The sequence below is a fragment of the Gigantopelta aegis genome, chromosome 11, assembly GCF_016097555.1.
Source record: "Gigantopelta aegis isolate Gae_Host chromosome 11, Gae_host_genome, whole genome shotgun sequence".
Taxonomy (NCBI): Eukaryota; Metazoa; Mollusca; class Gastropoda; order Neomphalida; family Peltospiridae; genus Gigantopelta; species Gigantopelta aegis.
The window spans coordinates 14,832,740-14,840,239 of record NC_054709.1 but is presented as its reverse complement, the minus strand read 5'-3'; positions in this window follow the sequence as shown (position 1 = coordinate 14,840,239).

Genomic DNA, 7,500 nt, shown 5'->3' with positions numbered 1-7,500 from the left:
TAATTTTAGCGCACTGAATGATGAATGGTTATCACTGCTTACATCCGGGAAGCGGTGGTATTCTATTTTTATTGTTGGTGGCAATACTGAACTAGAAGTTACATTCTTAAAGACGTGAAATAAGAAATGATTTATAAATGGTGTAAAATAGAATTCTCGTTCTACGCTATCTGATAGCGCATTCACAAGATTATTATTAACTACATATTTCGTCACTTTATTCCGCGCTTCGCCGCTCACACATATAACGTTTTAAATGACAGGTTTTGTTAACATGCGTTTAGTAGTCAAGTGCGAACGACTTCGCGTCCAGCGCTGAGGGTACTTCGTTCGTATCTAATGTGGGGAAATTCTAAAACTGTCCAAAAGTATGTTTCACATCCATAGTCAATGATTCATAATCGAGGTGCTCTAGTGGTGTCGTTAAACCTACCACTTCTAAGGACTCTGCCCGACGCGAGGTAGTGTATTTATTTTTAGCGCCCTGAATGATGAATGGTTATCACTGTTTACATCCGGGAAGCGGTGGTATCTTGTGTTGGCAGTCTCTAAATAAAATACTCTTCGGAACTAGAAGTTACATTCTTAAAGACGTGAAATAAGAAATGATTTAAATAGGTGTAAAATAGAATTGTCGTCCCACTATGTCTCCCGCGCTAGCGCATTCACAAGATTATTATTAACTGACCTATTTCGTCACTTCATTCCGCGCTTCGCCGCTCGCACATATAATGGTTTAAATGACAGATTTTGTTAATGTCTCGGTAGCTCAGTCGTTAGCGTAGTCGACTTTAACGTGAAAGGTACGTCGTTCGTATCTCATGTGGGGAAATTATATTTTTTAAATTAGTTTATTTATTTATTTATTTATTTGTTTTTATTTTACTTACTTATTTATTTGTTTATTTATTTATTATGTTACTAATTTTTTCAAGCAGCCTCTAATAACCCTGTGGGGACGGAACGTAACTCAGTGTTCCCTTGATGTGGGTCGGGATATATCCAGCCAATGCTCCCCAACTGGACAACGGTATGTACTATCCTGTCTGTGGGATGGTGTAGGATCCCTTGCTGCTAATAAAAAAAGAGTAGCCCATGAAGTGGCGACAGCGGGTTTCCTCAATCAATATCTGTGTGGTCCGTATGTCCGTATATAAATAAAATGTCCATAAATAAAATATGTTGAGTAAATAAAATATTTCCTTCCTCGTAAAATAAAGATTAATTGAACACAAATATTTTATTTTGTTTTAGCCATAGAGAAAGAAAGACATATTTGTCTCGAAGAAAGGAATGTTTGTTAAGAAGAAAGGCATATGTGTTAAGGAGAAGAAAGGAATATTTGTTAAGGAGAAGAAAGGAATATTTGTTAAGGAGAAGAAAGGAATGTGTGTGTGTGTGTGTGTGTGTGTGTGTGTGTGTGTGTGTGTGTGTGTGTGAGAAAGATCCCCAGCCCATTGCTTTGAAGAAAGAACGCGTGACTGCAACTGAACGCTCCGACCTAAACTATGATCTTTTAGCTGCATTTTAAGCACAAGTATTTCCCTTGAGTACAAGCCTTTTTACAGGGCATTTTAATTACCAAATAGGTAAATACAGTGGTCGATCTAGGATCGATCCCCGTCGGTGGCCCATTAAGCTATAGCCAACTAGTGTATTATGTCTGGTATATCAAAGATCGTGGTATGTTCTGTCTTGTACACACAGCTCTTGCTACTATAAAGTAGCGGTAGAAATATCCAATCACAAATCTAGTCATAGAGTAAAAAACACAAAAAAACAAACGCAATGGTTTGGTTTTTCATTTATTTCTAAATTACAAATCACTGACACATATATAAAATGGACACACACTGGGTTACATCGAGAGGCCTTAAGGGCGACATGTGAATAATATGAGTGTTCATTTCTCTTCATCATCGTCGTCCTCCTCATCGTCGGTATCGTCGTCGTCTTGTTCATCCAAATATTCGCCGATCCATGAACGATACTGATTTAATTTAGAACGAATCTGTGGTCTCACATCTTTGTCTGGATTCACAAACTGTAAAAATTTTCTGGTGTTGGGACCTTTGTCAAAGTAATGCATATAGGTCAGAAAGCGAGAGTACGTGTCTTTAAATAACTTCCATTGCAATGTCTTCATGTTTCTTTCAATGGCATCTTGGGACATGTTTTTTTCTTCGTAGCGTTTCCTCTTGCTTTGGAGATAGTCACGATTGATGTCGAATTCACGTTCCACCATGAGACGAATGCCTTCGTTTTCCAGGTCGGGCGACGGCTCTTCTTCTTTTTCATTTCCCTCTTCGCACGTTTTCACGTGTCGCTGCAAGTCGCTTCCGTCTTTAAAGACCAGACCACACGTATCGCAAGACTGCATTCTCTTGACTTTTTTTCAGATAGGGTTCCACCTCATCTTCTTCTTCGTCGTCACTTTCGTAGGCGGGTATGCCTGGTAATTTTCTCTTGAATGCGTTTCTTTGCTGGATTTGCATGTAGAGCTCTTTCTTCGTCGGTGGCTGCAACTCTTCTGAGACATTCGCCGTTACGTTCGTGCTTTTATACCATTCGGACGGCCCCGTCTGTAAACCATTAGGCCGAAGACGCCAATGTTCGGGCGTGGTCGGTTTCAAGTCCACCAAGAGATATCCGTAGGGCCTGTGGGTAGCTTCCTCAAACCGCTGCATGAAATGACGAGTATTTCCAGGATACATCTGCCGTGCCAAAGTCAGAACTTGCTGCTTGTCGATGGGGTTGTTGAACAGCGCTAGATAATGACAGTTTCTTCTCTGTGTCGGGTCCTTGCTGTGATACAAGTTCTGGTTGATGGCAATCACAGAGAGGTTTCTGTGGTGACTTCCTTCTGTGAACAGGTCGGTGATGCGGGGGTCTTTTCCAGCTGTAGACATCAAGTCGTCCAACACGATGAGATTTCTGACTCTGGGATCCAAATAACGATCCTTTTCCAAATTCTCAGGTATACCTTGAACAAATTTCACTCGAGCAACCATTTTGATCATATCATAGAGGGGTTGCCATCGTTTGTAGAGCCAGATGATGCGCTGGGGAGGCGGCTGGATTTTACCATCTCTCAACAATTTGTATACCAAAAATGTCTTTCCACACGACGTGGGTCCCGACACGATCATGGTGAAGGGATGTAGCAATCTTAGGGGATGCTGCTGCTGCTGTGGTGGTGGTGGTGGTGGTGGCTGCTGCTGTGGTGGTGGTGGTGGTGGTGGTGGTGGTGGCTGCTGCAGTGGTGGTGGTGGTGGTGGTGGTGGCTGCTGCTGCTGTGGTGGTGGTGGTGGCTGCTGCTGCTGTGGTGGTGGTGGTGGTGGTGGTGGTGGTGGCTGCTGCTGTGGTGGTGGTGGTGGTGGTTGTGGTGGCTGCTGCTGCTGTGGTGGTGGTGGTGGTGGTGGTGGTGGTGGTGGTAGACCTTTAGCATGTTTTTGTTGAAAATGTCTTAACATGGCGTCTCTCCTCGAGAATGTGAAACCACATTCTGAACATGTGCTCTGCATGACGACTCTAAATGAAATGACGATATCTGACCCACATAGTTCCTTTTATAGCTTATTTAGAAATGCTTCTGCAGTTTCGGGGCTTTCCAACCCGTACCACTTTGTTGTTGTTGATGTTTCCGTTTCAGATCGGCTTTGGCTTGTTCTACCACTTGTTGTGTTGGGGAGACCATGACGACTTTGGGTGTCGGGGACTTGTTCTGTTCCTCTTTTTCTTTTTTCCACGTGGGATCGTAGAGTTCTAGACATCGATCCACACTGTACATGATCTGACTTTCCCCACCACGTTGAATTTCGAAGTGAGGTTGAAGTTTACCTTGTGCCTGCAGTTTATAGAAACGGGTCCACTTATCCACGTCGGGTACATATAACTTGTACTGGTCTGACATGTTGCTTCTCTGAAAGTTCTACCTCAAATGACGAGTTTTCCAAAACTATTTTACTTATATACCTTATGACGCATAAAGATATGGTACAGGAATGTTTGAATGTGTGTGATACGTATGACCAGTGTCCCTCCTCCCAAGCACAAATCTCATCGTGCGAGCTCCCCAAAATAATCGTTACCAAAATATTACCCTTTAACAGTGTTACTACCATAGGGACACGTCCAGAGACACACTCGTGGACCCAGGACATAAATAAGAAAGCAAAATCTGTTATTCACGGTTTTATTCACAACATACAACATGAATACATAGCACGCAAGTGTCTAAAACATTTAATGTCTGAACAGGTTGTTCACATAAGGACATCTTGGAGAGAATCTGTAATGTTCCATCACTGGGTCGTCTGTCTTCTTCCATCGGTAGACGCGAAGTCCGCAACAGTAGCAGGTGATGGCATCGTGGTCTCCCGTGTAGTAGAAACCGGCCTTGGCAAGTTCCCTCGGTTTCTGGCGTAACTGTATGGGCCACCGAGCATACGTCAGCATCCGGGCATAGAAATGTCTCATTTCGGGACGATGACAGAACACGTAACGTCTCGAGCAGCAGTCTTCTTCATCCCAGGCAGCGTCTGTGTCACGGGCGGCATCCGTCTGATCTGTGGCTTCTTTGATTTCACCATCTTCATCCACATTGTTACGTGTAGCATCCGTTTGATCCGTATAATGAATACTCTTCTTCTCCTCATCTTGTTTGGTAGTCACTCTTTTGACTGTATGTCTTTCTGAACATTTGCAGACCAAGACGTCGTCCTCGTCGCTACTGCTGCTGCTACTAACACTGCTCGAATATCCCGATGCCATCTTCTTCGTTCCAGATAGAGTGCAACAAGACACAATGTCAGAATCATAAAACACGTCTGTTCTCTTGTAAAACGAACGTATATCTGGTCGTTTTCGGCGAGCGAATGACAATGAAACCGTATCTAGCCTTTTTATACTCTTTCGTGCCACTCTAAGTAGGTCAGGGGCCGGTGTAAGTAGGTCAGGGCCAGTAGGACGTTGCACACTGCACAGTAGGCCAGTCTAAGTAGGTCACGGCCAGTCTAAGTAGGTCACGGCCAGTCTAAGTAGGTCAGGGTCAGTAGGACGAGGTCACGTGACGTCATCAAGGTCAAGGTCACGGAAAGTAGGTCATGACGCCCGGCAGGATGAGGTCACGGCACAAGGCCGTGACGTCATCAAGGTCAAGGTCACGGAAGTAGGTCATGGATCTATACAGGCCCCCTTACTACTCGTCTATTAATTTTAGGGAGTGCTCTTAACTGACAAGTGCTGTGTACAAAATCAACATAGGTCGACCACGAAATTGCTCAGTCAACTGCCCTCATGCCTGAAATTTCTTTGGGGCAGAACGTAGCCCAGTAGTAAAGCATTCGCTTGACGTGCGGTCAGTTATAGATCGATCTCTGTCGGTGGGCCCATTGGGCTATTTCTCGCTCCAGCCAGTGCACCACGACTGGTATATCAAAGGTCGTTGTATGTGTTATTCTGTCTGTGGGATGGTGCATATTAAAAATCCCTTGCTGCTAATCGAAAAGAGTAGCCCATGAAGTGGCGACAGTGAGTTTCCTCTTTCAATATATGTGTGGTCCTTAACCATATGTCTGGCGCCATATAACCATAAATAAAATGTGTTGAGTGCGTCGTTAAATAAAGCATTTCCTTCCTTCTTCATGCCTGAGCACCGCCTCGTGTTGCTGTTGTACACGTGACACTGTACCACTAAAATGGGTACATTGCGTATATGAAAAGTGCGAGTCACAAGTAATATGCTTTATATTTCAGAAGAAAAAAAATTCACAATAAATAAAAAAATAAAAAAATAAAAATTCACTAAAATAGATTTAGACAGGATTATAGAATTACCATTATAATGGTTTTACTTAATCTCCTAGTAAACACTGGATATGTTCTGTGTATGCAAATGGAGTCAAAGCAAAATACATTAAGTATACCGCATTATTGTTTTGGTTTTCATTCAAGCAACAATAATGGGAAAATAGATACCACAGAGCATTAAATATTAACGTGTTGACCAGCCCTATTAGTAAACATTCGTAAATATGCACTTTGTTTTTGATACGCGTTAAGCACACTACGTCCACACGAACGACGTGGAACTATTTCTTTCTATATATACTACTCAAAAGAATTTAAGGGTCAAACATTTATAACCAAATAAGTTTCAGAGTGTATTAGATTGATGATGTAAACTACACCAAAAATTTAATTTATTGTTCCATATTTACAAAAAAACACAAATAAACGTCACTGTATACAAGAAAGTCACATGACATGCTGTCAAAGTTGAAGGTTGTCAAACATGGATTTTACACATTAGAACATTCGTTTAATAGTGTGTGAATCCACCCCTGGCGCGAATACACTCGACACATCGTTGCCTCATGCTGTTGATCAGACGTCTGAAGAACTCTTGGGGAATGGCCTGCCACTCTGCCATAAGAAGTTGACCCAGATCATGAAGGTTGGCCGGAGGGGCATGGTTATCCCGAACTCTCCTGCCTAATTCGTCCCAGGCGTATGTCTATTGGGGCCAAGTCAGGCGAATATGCTGGCCAATCCATCCTGGCGATACCTTGTTGTCTGAGAAAGTCCGTTACCACCCTGGCGCGGTGGGGTCTGGCATTGTCATCCTGCAGAACTGCCCCGCCGCCAATCTGCTGAAGGCCTGGGAGAACCAACGGCCGGATAATCTCATTCAGATAGCGGATTCCATTCAGATTGCCATCCACCACATAGAGGGGGTTCCTGTGGTGGATAGAGATGCCGCCCCACACCATGACGCTGCCACCACCGAACCGGTGACGTTGTCTAACGTTAACGTCAGCGAAGCGCTCCCCAGGACGTCTGTAGACAAGAACCCGACCGTCGTTGAACTGGAGACTAAACCTGGACTCATCAGTGAACATCACTCGACCCCATTGAACACGTTGCCACCGCAGATGAAGCGTGCACCAGTGACGTCTGGCCGTTCTGTGACGTGGTAGGAGTGGTGGTCGAACAGCCTGGCGACGGCAGCGTAGATTATTGGCTCTCAGACGATTGCGTACGGTTTGATCAGACACTCGAGTTCCAGTCGCAGTCCGCAGATTGTCACGTAATCGGCGTGCAGTGGTTGTGCGTTGACGTAGAGCCATATTGGTGATGTAGCGGTCCTCTCTATTTGTAGTGCTTCGGGGTCTTCCCGAACGTGGACGATTTCGAACAGAATTCGTTGCTTGGTACCGTTGCCACAGTCGGCCAACGACACTCTGACTGACACCAAGTCTCAGAGCAACATTTCTTTGCGTATTGCCATCCTGAAGCCAAGCAATAGCCCTTCCTCGATCTTCGTATAGTCAGTTGACGTCGTACCATTGTCGAATTTGGAGTGTGCACCGTACACGAACGCAAGCTCCAATTATACGGAAATTCAGCATTGGGAACATGGAATACACATGCAAAGCGTGCAAATGAAGCGCTTTGTGAAAAAGCAAGTTATGGGCACTTAGCAGACCTTTCGCTTTC